The following is an 11,500-nucleotide window of genomic DNA, read 5'->3' as shown; positions in this document are numbered from 1 at the left end:
GCTTCATTCACTCATGTCTGGGTTGTTTTTATTACACATATAAGTGTCATCATATAGTATTTGCCTTGGATTTATTTGACTAAGCATAATATTCTCTAAGTTCATCTACATTGCTCTACAGGAAACTTCTATTTCTTTTAATGATTCCATAATATTCCATATGTGTATAATATATTGAGATATATGTATTATATTTTCTTTATCCATTCATCTATTAATGTGCATTTGGATTGCTTCCATATCTTGGCTATTGTAAATCACTGCTATGAATATTTGGGTATAAGTATCTTTCTCAAATTAGTAGTTTGAGATTTTACAGAGGTATACACAGGTATGGAACTGTTAATTCATATGAGAATTCTATTTTTAATTTTTGAGGAATCTCTATGATCTTTCCATAGTGATCGTACCAGTTTTTATATCCATCATGAGTGCAAAAGGGACTTCCTTTCTCAATTTTCTCTTCAACATTGTTTATCACTAGACTTTCTGACAGATGTAAGATAATATCTCCTTTTGATTTGCATTTCTTTAATACTTAGCAATGTTAAAAGTAAGCTTTTAAAAATATGCCCACAGGCACTCAACCCATTGGTATATTTTCTTTGAACAAATGTCTTTTCAGATCTTTCCCCATTTTTAATTTACTAGTCTTTATTAACTTATTGAATTTTTTATATTGATATGGTTGAGCTATTTACTTAGAATATTAACTTCTTGTTAGTCATGTGTGCGTGCTCAGTCACTCAGTTGTGTCTGACATTTTGCGACCACCTGGACTGTGGTCTGCCAAGCTTTTCTGTCTGTGGGATTTTTCTAGGGAAGAATACTGGAGTGGATTATCATTTCCTCCTCCAGGGGATTTTCCCAGACCAAGGATCAAACATGCATCTCCTGCACTGAAAGATAGATTCTTTACCAATCCTATCATTTGCAAATATTCTTTCTTATTCTATAGGATGTCTTTTTGTTTTATCTGTGGTTTCCTTTGTTATGAAAAGGTTTTGAATTTAATTGTCTCATTTGTTTGCTCTTGGGTTTTGTTTTGTTTTGTTTTGTTTTGTTTTTTTGCCTTAGTAAATAGATTTAACTAATAGATTAATACTATAACTAATGTTAAAGATTGTTCTGCCTACTTTTTCTTCTAGGAGTCTTATAATTTCAGATCTTACAGAAAGGATTTTACTAGTTAGAGTTTGTTTTGTGTGTGGTGTAAGACAATGTTCTAATCTCACTGTTTTACAAGGGGCTGTCCAGTTTTCCTAGAACCATCACTGAACAGACTGCCTTTTTCTCTTTTCTGTTACTCTTAACTTTTTTATAATAGATTACTTCACTGTCAAGTCAAGTGAAGTTCTGTCACTTAGTCGTATCTGATTATTTGCGACCCCATGGACTGCTGCATGCTGGGCCTGCCTGTCTGTCCATCACCAACTCCCAGAGTTTACTCAAACTCATGTCCATTGAGTCAGTGATGTCATCCAACCATCTCATCCTCTGTCATCCCCATCTCCTTCCTCCTTCAATCTTCCCCACCATCAGGGTCTTTTCATACGAGTCAATTCTTCACATCAGGTGGTCAAAGTATTAGAGTTTCAGCATTAGTCCTTCCTATGAATATTCAGGACTGATTTCTTTAGGGTTGACTGAACTGAACGGAAACATTTATCAATTATTTTATCTTTACAAAATTTCTTGGTCTTATGGATCTCTTCTATTATATTTTTTTCTCAACTTTATTTATTCCCTTTCAGATTTATTATTTTCTTCCTTCTAGATTCCCCCCACCATAGAGTTGTTTTGCTAAATATTTTAGGTAACAGCGTATGTTGTTTTTGAGAGGTTTTTGGCTTCTTCAGGTATCTTTCTTCTTTAAATTTCTTTTGCTGCAGTCATTACAAAGATTTTGGAATGATGTGCTTTCATTCTCATCTGCTTTAATATATTTTTTATTTCTTCTTTATTTCCTCATTGACACATTTCTTTCTTTAATGACATCTTCATTATCCAGGTATTTATTTTTTTCCCTACTTTTCTTTCTGTATTTGATGTCTGGTTTCATACCATTGCAGTTGGAAAACAATCCTTGATATAATTTCTATCGTATTAAATTTGTTGAGGCTTGTTTTGTGAAGTAGAATTACATCTTGGAGAATATTTCATGTGCAGTTGAAAAGAAAGGGCATTCTACGATTTTTGAGGTAATGTCCTGTAGTTACTGTTTAAGTTCAAATGATCTAATATATCAGTTAAGATCACCTTTGCCTTATTGATTTTATGCCTGGAGGATCCGTCCATTAATTTTAGATGGGTATTAAAATTCATCTTTATTATTCTATTATTATTAATTTCTTCCCTCATGATCACTAGTATTTGCCTTATATATTTCAGTGCTCCTTATTGGATGCATATATATTAATAAGGGTTATATCCTACTTTTTATTTATCTTTTTATCATTATATAATGGTTATTTTGTCTTTTGAGGTAGGCATTTTTTTAAGTCTATTTTTTTCTATCCCTATTTTTGCAGTTTTCCTTTGCATTTGCTTGTAGGCAGGTGGTAGAGGGAAGCACACAGAGTCCATGTCTCTCTACAACTGTGACATTTACCAGATGCTGGTGGAGGACCAAAACACTCAAGCAGATGGAGGTAACCCTGAGAAATTACATAGGATGTAGAGGGGAGCAAGGGAGGAGAAGTTGAGTTGTGACAGGTCAGCATACCTGAGGGGTGGTTAAGGGGGGTTCTTACCTCGAAAGGATCACTGGTGACAGGAGGAATCTTTGAGGCTTTGGAGGGTAAGAGAGGAATGTGGCTAGCATTCCCCCTGCCCACTCAGCCGCAGGGAGCTTGTTGGTGTTCCAGGTCTGACTCTCTGCCCTCCGAGGCCCCCTTCACCAATGTGCCTTGGGAGCATGAGGTGGATGAAGGGAGGAAGAGGGGAGTTGATCAAGGCGTCAGACAACTCAACCTCCAAAAGAGAAACAACCTCTGATGAGCGAAGTGGGTGGCGTGTCCATTAGTAGAGGCCGTGGAAGGCAGGCCCCAAGTGGCAAACACCGTTTCTTTTAGTTGTGGTACATTTGCTTGTCTGCAGCGAGGGACAGAAGGAAGGTTTCCACCTTCCACAGAGAAAGCTATACCTAGCGTACCAAGAATGTTTGACCACACCCCACTGCCCCAGGTTACAGGCGTGACAGGTCAGACTGTAGAAATCTTCACATCAAGGGTGTATTAACAACAGGCAGACTCATCTTAAAGGCACCCTGTCCTGTGAAGGTGGAGGGAGGGGAGGGAAGGGCAGAGGGACAAGGAGGAAGGGAAGGAGAAAGAGAGGGACAGGAACACACACAGTGTGTGGGGGTTGGGGAGGGGAGGCAGTGAGTGGTGTGTCTGTGGCATGCACAGGTGGTGCTGCATGGGCAGTGTGTGGGGCCGTGTGTGTGGGGGGAGGGGTGTGTGTGGGGGGGGTATGTGTGTGGTGTGGGTGTGGTGTGTACAGGTGCCACGTGGGGCCGTGTCTGTGTTGTGTCAGCAGCATGGGTGTGTGTGTAGGGGGTGCGCCTGTGGGTGTGGGGAGGGGCAGAGACAGAGGCAAAGAGACACAGACAGGCAAAGGACAACGCTGTGTGTGTGTGTGTGTGTGTATGTGTGTGTGTGAGTGTGTGTGGTGTGGGTGTGCGCGGTGGGTGGTATGTGGCCGGTGTGTGGGCGGGGTGTGTGTGTGGTGTGTGGGGGCGGGGCGGGGCGGGGTGTGTGTGGCTATGCATGTGGTGTGTGGGCAGAGACAGAGACAGAGAGTCACAGCCAGGCAAAGGACAACGCAGTATGTGTATGTGTGTGTGTGTGTGTGTGTATGGGGGGGAGTGTGTGGTGTGTGTGCGGGTATGTGTGTAGTGTGGGCAGGGTGTGTGGTGTGTGTGGGAGGAGTGCGTATGGGCTGGGTGTGTGTGTGGGGGGGGGTCCGGTCGGGATGTGTGTGTGTGCGCTGTGTGCGGGCGGGATGTGTGTGCAGGTATGCGTGTGGTGTATAGGGTGTGCCTGTGGGTGGTGCGGGCAGAGACAAGCAGAGAGACGCAGCCAGGCAAAGGACGACGCAGTGTGTGTGTGTGTGTGTGTGTGTGTGTATGGTGGGGGAATGAGTGTGTGGTGTGCGTGCGGGTATGTGTGTGGTGTGTGCGGGGTGTGTGGTGTGTGCGGGAGGGTCGCGTCTGGGCTGGATGTGTGGGGGGGTCGGGTCGGGATGTGTGTGTTTGCACTGTGTGCAGGTATGCGTGTGGTGTGTAGGGTGTGCCTGTGGGTGGTGCGGGCAGAGACAAGCAAAGAGACGCAGCCAGGCAAAGGACGACGCAGTGTGTGTGTGGTACGCGCGTGGTGTGTGGGGTGTGTGGGTGTGCGAGGGGGGCGGGCTGAGACAGAGAGACACAGTCAGGCAAAGGATAATGTGCGCTGTGTGCGGGCGGGGTGTGTGTGCGGGATGGATATCCCGCATAATTTGCTTGTGTTTTCTGAGCTCATTCATCACCTCCGTGATCAAGACCACTCCCATGAAATGTGAGTCTGCCCACCCTGACCTCAGCCACCAGCCAGCACTTGTCTTTGGGCAGGCAGACAGGGGAGTATTCTGAGTTGGCGGCAGGGTTGGCGGGGCGGGCCACGGGGGAGGGGGCGAGGGGCGTGACTTACTGTCACCAAGCCAGCCTTGATCCTTGCCCCTGAACCTGATTGGAGCAAGTGGATCCGCGTGATCTGTCGTGGCTTTGTTTGAAATCCTTGGCGGGAGAAGGAAGATTCCCCCATGCCAAGAGACAAGGCCAAAAAGAAGGAAGTCAACTCCCTTGGGTTCAAATAGCTGTTCTCCAAATCAGTCAAGTTTCCAAAACAAGATTTCCAATCCAAACCAAAAAGCCCAAGTGGCTACCCATCCCGCCCCGTTGACCTCTGGCCCAAGATGCCCCTCCCACACAGCCTCCTTCCACAGCCCCAGGGCATTCAAGAGTTCGCCGGCCCAGCAGGCTCTAACCGTGGTCCGCACCAACCCCCGCCCCCCACGCCGCACTCCCCCCCCCCCCCCCCCCCCCCACGCAGGACCATCTAAAAAGGCGACCGACAGGCAGGTGGTGCCCGACAACCAACCCGCTGTCCAGAGAGCCGGCCGCAGCGTAGAAGTTCCGAGGGAGACCGACAGGGACTCGTTGCCAGACGGGGCCCATCCTAGGGCCCAGGTTCTCCGCTCAGTCACCGACTCGGTCAGGAGAACAGGACACACCAACACTTCTCGAGAACGTCCCTGGGCGAGGTACGACGGAAGGACGGGAGGGGAAGGGAAGAATTCTTGACACCCCACCCACAGGGCAGCGGAATGCACTCCCATCCAAGGGGTACCGCAGGCCAACGTCAGGCGGCGCGATCCCCCGCCCCGAGAAATAACTCGCCATCTTCCCGGTCCCTGTCACCGCCCTTTGGGCGTGCCAGGAGAAACCCCTTTTGTGACCCACCCCCCCGACGACGGACTGCTCTTTCAGCAAGAACAACGTTCAACAATGGGACAAATAAACAGACCTTCATGTTAGAAATACGCATTCATATTGCGGCGATGAAACAAAAAGCAAAAGCACACGCTCCTCACACACATAACCTCAACCAACAAGCTCGACGCAACTGAAAAGAAAATGCAAACGTCAGAGAGCAGTTCGACCCTGACACTGACCCTGACCCTAACCCTAAACACTAACCCTAACCCTGACCCTAAACCCTGACCCTGACCCTGACCCTGACCCTAACCTACCAATCACCAACTCCTGGAACTTACTCAAACTCATGTCCTTTGAGTCAATGATGCCATCCAACCATCTCATCCTCTGTAGTCCCCTTCTCCTCCTGCCTTCAATCTTTCCCAGCATCAAGGTCTTTCCAAATGAGTCAGTTCTTGGCATCAGGTAGCCAAAGTATTGGAATTGCAGCTTCAGCATCAGTCCTTCCAATGAATATTCAGTACTGATTTCCTTTAGGATTGACTGGTTGGATCTCCTTGCAGTCCAAGGGACTCTCAAGAGTCTTCTCCAACACCACACTTCAAAAGCATCAATTCTTCAATGCTCAGCTTTCTTTATAGTCCAACTCTCACATCCATACATGACTACTGGAAAAACCGAAGCTTTGACTAGAAGGACTTTTGTTGGCAAAGTAACGTCTCTGCTTTTTAATATGCTGTCTAGGTTGATCATAGCTTTTATTCCAAGGATCAAGTGTCTTTTAATTTAATGGCTGCAGTCACCATCTGCAGTGATTTCGGAGCCCAATAAAATAAAGTCTGTCACTGTTTCCATTGTTTCCCCATCTATTTGCCATGAAGTAATGGGACTGGATGCCATGATCTTAGGTTTTTTAATACTGAGTTTTAAGCCAGCTTTTTCACTCTCCTCTTTTACTTTCATCAAGAGGCTGTTTAGTTCTTCTTTGCTTTCTGCCATGAGAGTGGTGTCATCTGCATATCTGAGGTAATTGATATTTCTCCCGGCGATTTTGATTCCAGCTTGTGCTTCATCCAGCCCAGCATTTTGCATGATGTATCTATATATAAGTTAAATAAGCAGAGTGACATTATATAGCCTTGATGTACTCCATTCCCAATTTGGAACCAGTCCATTGTTTCATGTCCGATTCTAACTGCTGCTTCTTGACCTGCATACAGATTTCTCAGGAGGCAGGTCAGGTGGTCTGGTATTCCCATCTCTTGAAGAATTGTCCACAGTTTGTGTGATCCACGCAGTCAAAGGCTTTGGGGTAATCAATAAAGCAAAAGTAGATGTTTATCTGCCACTCTCTTTTTCGATGATCCAACTGATGCTGGCAAATTCGAAAGCATTTTATATTAGGCTAAACTAAGGTATTATTCTTTCCCTCTCTGGACTCAAAAGGAACCAAGTGATCATGTTGTATCACACGAAAAGTGGACAAGAGGGATTTCCCTGGTGGTTCAGTAGTTAAGACTCCAAGCTCTCAGTGCAGGGGGCCCAAGTTTTATCCCTGGCCAGGGAATTAGAGCCCACATGCCAGGCCTAGAGTTTGCATGTAGCGGCTAAGATCTGGTATAGTCAAATAAATAAAAATAAATATTTAAAAAAATAAAAAGAAAGTGGGCAAAATCCCCACAATGAATATAGAATATCAACTGAAAAAAAGATCTGCTCTAGCCCAACATCAACATTACATGCACAGAAAACATTACTTGAGTTTCCTTTAAAAGGGATAGGTTTACTTTAAAGAGTATATGTTGGAAGCTGGAGTCAGGAGCATGTATACTAAAACTGGAACAATATACAGAAGATTAGCAAAGCCTCTGAGCAAGGATGACAGGCACATATGTGAGATGTTCCACATTTGTACAATCTGCAAAAGAACATATATATATATTTGGCGGCTCAGTCCACTTCAGTTGCTCAGTTGTATCTGACTCTCTGCAACCCCATGGACTGCAGCACGCCAGGCTTCCCTGTCCATCACCAACTCCTGGAACTTACTCAAACTCATGTCCATTGAGTCGGGGATGCCATCCAACCATCTCTTCTCCTGTCGTCCCCTTCTCTTCCCACCTTCAATCCTTTCCCAGCATCAGGGTCTTTTCCAATGAGTCAGTTCTTGGCAACAGGTAGCCAAAGTATTGGAATTTCAGCTTCAGTATCAGTCCTTCCAATGAATATTCAGGACTAATTTCCTTCAGGGTTGGCTGGTTTGAACTCTTTGCAGTCCAAGGGATTCTCAAGAGTCTTCTCCAACACCACACTTCAAAAACATCAATTCTTCAATGCTCAGCTTTCTTTATAGTCCAACTCTCACATCCATACATGACTACTACAGAAAACCATAGCTTTGACTAGAAGGACCTTTGTTGGCAAAGTAATGTCTCTGCTTTTTAATATGCTGTCTAGGTTGGTCATAGCTTTTCTTCCAAGGAGCAAGCGTCTTTTAATTTAATGGCTACAGTCACCATCTGCAGTGATTCTGGAGCCCAAGAAAATAAAGTCTGTCATTGTGTGGCTCAGCTGGTAAAGAATCCGCCTGCAGTGCAGGAGACCTGGGTTTGATCCCTGGGTTGGGAAGATTCCCCTGGAGGAGGGCATGTCAAATCCACTCCAGTATTCTTGCCTGGAGAATCCCCATGGACAGAGGTGCCTAGCAGGTTACAGTCCATGGGGTTACAAAGAGTCGGTCACAACTGAGCCACTAAGCACAGAAGCACACACACACACACGCACACACACACACGCGCGCGCGCGCGCGCGCGTGCGCACACACACACACGCACACACATGCACACATATATATATGAAGTAAAGTGTTAGTCGTTTAGTTCTGTTTGACCCTGCGACCTCATGGACCGTAGCCTGCCAGGCTCCTCTGTCCATGAAATTCTCCAGACAAGAATATTGGAGTGAGTTGCCATCCTTCTTCAGTGCTCCAGTAGGAGAAATCAGAATCAGACACCTCCAGTCTAAGTGAGCCCCTCCTCCCCCGCCCTGGGATGTTCATTATCAGAGTGTTCCTCTCCTTTGTAAAGCACTTCTGATGGCCAGATTGTTTGTGAGCCGTTCAGGTGCCATTGCTCTTCTGATCTTACCTTATCTAATGTGCACCCCAATAGATCCTTCTTTCAGGATAGAGGAAATATTTCCTATTTCTGTAAGTTTCATAACAACAAAACACAAAATACGCAGACAAATTCTAACAGAAACAGCACAAACAGATTCCAGCATCGATGCATACAAGACGAACCGATTCTCCGATAGGGCAAAAAAAACATTAAATAATTCCAACTAGGCTACCGACCCCTACAAGAGCTGGCTCCCAGACCTAAGTTTAGGTCTACCTGTATTCCAGGGAACAGAAACAGAACAAAACAAAACCCAGATCCTCATTTCATCATGCATTACCACATATCGCCATTAGATGGCAGCAGTGTAAAAACAACCGTGTAATCCAGGCTGCGTTTTGTTTGTTTTTAAGGCAGAGCAGGGCTGCAAAATCCCATGGACGGAGGGGCCTGGAGGGCTGCAGTCCATGGGGTCGCTAGGAGTCGGACACGACTGAGCGACTTCACTTTATTTTTTCACTTTCATGCATTGGAGAAGGAAATGGCAACCTACTCCAGTGTTCTTGCCTGGAGAATCCCAGGGACAGGGGAACCTGGTGGACTGCCGTCTATGGGGTCGCACAGAGTCGGACACGACTGAAGTGACTTAGCAGCAGCAGCAGCAGCAAGTTGAGAAGGCAATGGCACCCCACTCCAGTACTCTTGCCTGGAAAATCCCATGGGCGGAGGAGCCTGGTAGGCTGTAGTCCATGGGGTCGCTAAGAGTTGGACACGACTAAGAGACTTCACTTTCCTGCATTGGAGAAGGACATGGCAACCCACTCCAGTGTTCTTGCCTGGAGAATCCCAGGGACGGGGGGAGCCTGGTGGGCTGCCGTCTATGGGGTCGCACAGAATCGGACACGACTGAAGCGACTTAGCAGCAGCAGCAGCAGCAGCAGGGCTGCCCTTGGGAAAGGAAGGCGGTTTACACAGTGGAAGATGAGTAAGTACTGTGAAAGAGCGTTTCAATAGCTTAAAGGTTCATTTCCCTCAATGGTTCCCTATCTGATGGCCACTTGGAGAAACTGCCTCTGGGTGTTCAGCAAGTGGGAATGAAGAACAATAGAACAATATCCCCTGAAGAACAGGACACTGTCTGTGCTCCTCCTTGCTGTATCGCAAACCTATTAAAGTGATGTTCTGAGTTTACTCAGTCACTCAGTCGTGTCCAGCTCTTTTCGAACCCCTGGACTGTAGCCTGCCCAGCTCTTTAGTGCATGGGATTCTCCAGGCAAGAGTACTGGAGTGGGTTGCCATTACCTCCTCCAAGGGATCTTCTCCACCCAGGGATGGAACCCATGTCTCCTGTCTCTCCTGTATTGGCAGCAGATTCTTTACCACTGCACCCCCTGGGAAGCCCATAATTTAAGTGATATCAGAGGTATAAAAACATATTGCAGCAACTATGGTCTTGCAGGTCATCATGCCTCTGATTTAAGATGAGGCAAGTATTTTAGGCAAGTCAAGGGTACAAAGTTTCACCTGAGCGACACTGAGCAGGACTTACATGCGCTCCCTTTGTGTGGCACCAAGGGCTATGGCCAAGAGAAGAGAGACATTTTCAAAAGTATAACACTGAAACTAATAAAACTCAGGCCCCTTTAAAGAACTAAAACAGCCAGTGTAAGAAAAGAAAAACTGATTTATCTAAAAGAGCAAAATTGGTAACTGCGACTTCACTGAGCCGAGTCTTAGCGTTCAGCTCTAATCACAATCCTGAGGGAGAAAGGAGCATGCAGACTGAGCCTCTGCAGAAGCAAGGACACATCCCTGGCTGCAGAGACCCACGGTGTCTGTGGCCTTGGGTTGAGCTCTCCGGGCATTGGCTGTGCTGGGTGCTTGAATTATCACCTCACCTGATTCTGCCAAGGACACCATCTTATCACCCTCCTTCCACAGTAGAGGAAACCAAGGCTCACAGACCCAGGGCCCCACAGCGACTAAGGGGGGAGGTGGAGAAATGCCAGGTCCGAGACCAAGACTCTCTCCCCCACCAGAGCAGGGTGTGGCCGAGCAGGAGAGACAGCGCCACCCGCTGAGGGCTCTGCGCTCAGCCCAGGCACCTGTCCCTCTCCGCCAGTGCAGGCCCGTGCAGTTCAGTGGCAGGGAGAATCAAAAGAGTGGGAGCTGAGAAGACGTGGATCCTACCCTCCGCCAAACCCCCAAGTCCGCCGCTGCACTCTGCCTCCATCCGCGGTCGTGAGCAGCTTACATATGCGTTTACCAGGGAGGCAGCCTTTTCTGTGCTACAGCCTTGTCACTTGCAAAAAACTGCCTGCTGTTTGTTTGGGGGGTGCATAGTTGTTTGACAATGTTGTGTTAGTTTCTGCCGTACAGCAACGTGAGTCAGCTGTAGGTACACATAGCCTCTTTCGGCCCTCCCTCTCACCCACTCCGCATCTCACCCATCTAAGTCACCACGGAGCACCAAGCTGAATCAGGAGAAAAATATCATATATTAACGCATATATGTGGAATCTGCTATTTGTTTTGTTTTGAGCATCACATGCCTGCTGCTGCTGCGTCGCTTCAGTCGTGTCCGACTCTGTGCGACCCCATAGACGGCAGCCCACCAGGCTCCCCCGTCCCTGGGAATCTCCAGGTAAGAACACTGGAGTGGGTTGCCATGTCCTTCTCCAATGCATGAAAGTGAAAAGTGAAAGTGAAGTCGCTCAGTTGTGTCCGACTCTAGCGACCCCATGCTCTGCAGCCTAACAGGGTCCTCCGTCCATGGGATTTTCTAGGCAAAAGTACTGGAGTGGGGTGCCATTGCCTTCTCCATCACATGCCTACTTCCATCGTAAAATTCCTCAAAGGTCTTCAATTAATGGTTTTGTCAAATATTGATGACTGGAATGGAGTC

At 46.8% G+C, this 11,500-nt stretch overlaps 1 non-coding gene across 1 annotated transcript; it reads left to right on the top strand.

Annotated features, from left to right (window-relative positions):
- The first annotated feature begins 7,282 nt into the window (after positions 1 to 7,282).
- LOC112449658 (U6 spliceosomal RNA) lies at positions 7,283 to 7,389 on the top strand. The gene has a single exon (XR_003038255.1). It is a non-coding gene; the product is annotated as a U6 spliceosomal RNA (small nuclear RNA).
- Positions 7,390 to 11,500: the final 4,111 nt, after the last annotated feature.

Source organism: Bos taurus, chromosome 14 (genome assembly GCF_002263795.3).
Source record: "Bos taurus isolate L1 Dominette 01449 registration number 42190680 breed Hereford chromosome 14, ARS-UCD2.0, whole genome shotgun sequence".
In the NCBI taxonomy this organism is placed as follows: domain Eukaryota; kingdom Metazoa; phylum Chordata; class Mammalia; order Artiodactyla; family Bovidae; genus Bos; species Bos taurus.
Note: the sequence above shows the minus strand (reverse complement) of the source record. Positions and strands in the feature narration are given on the sequence as shown.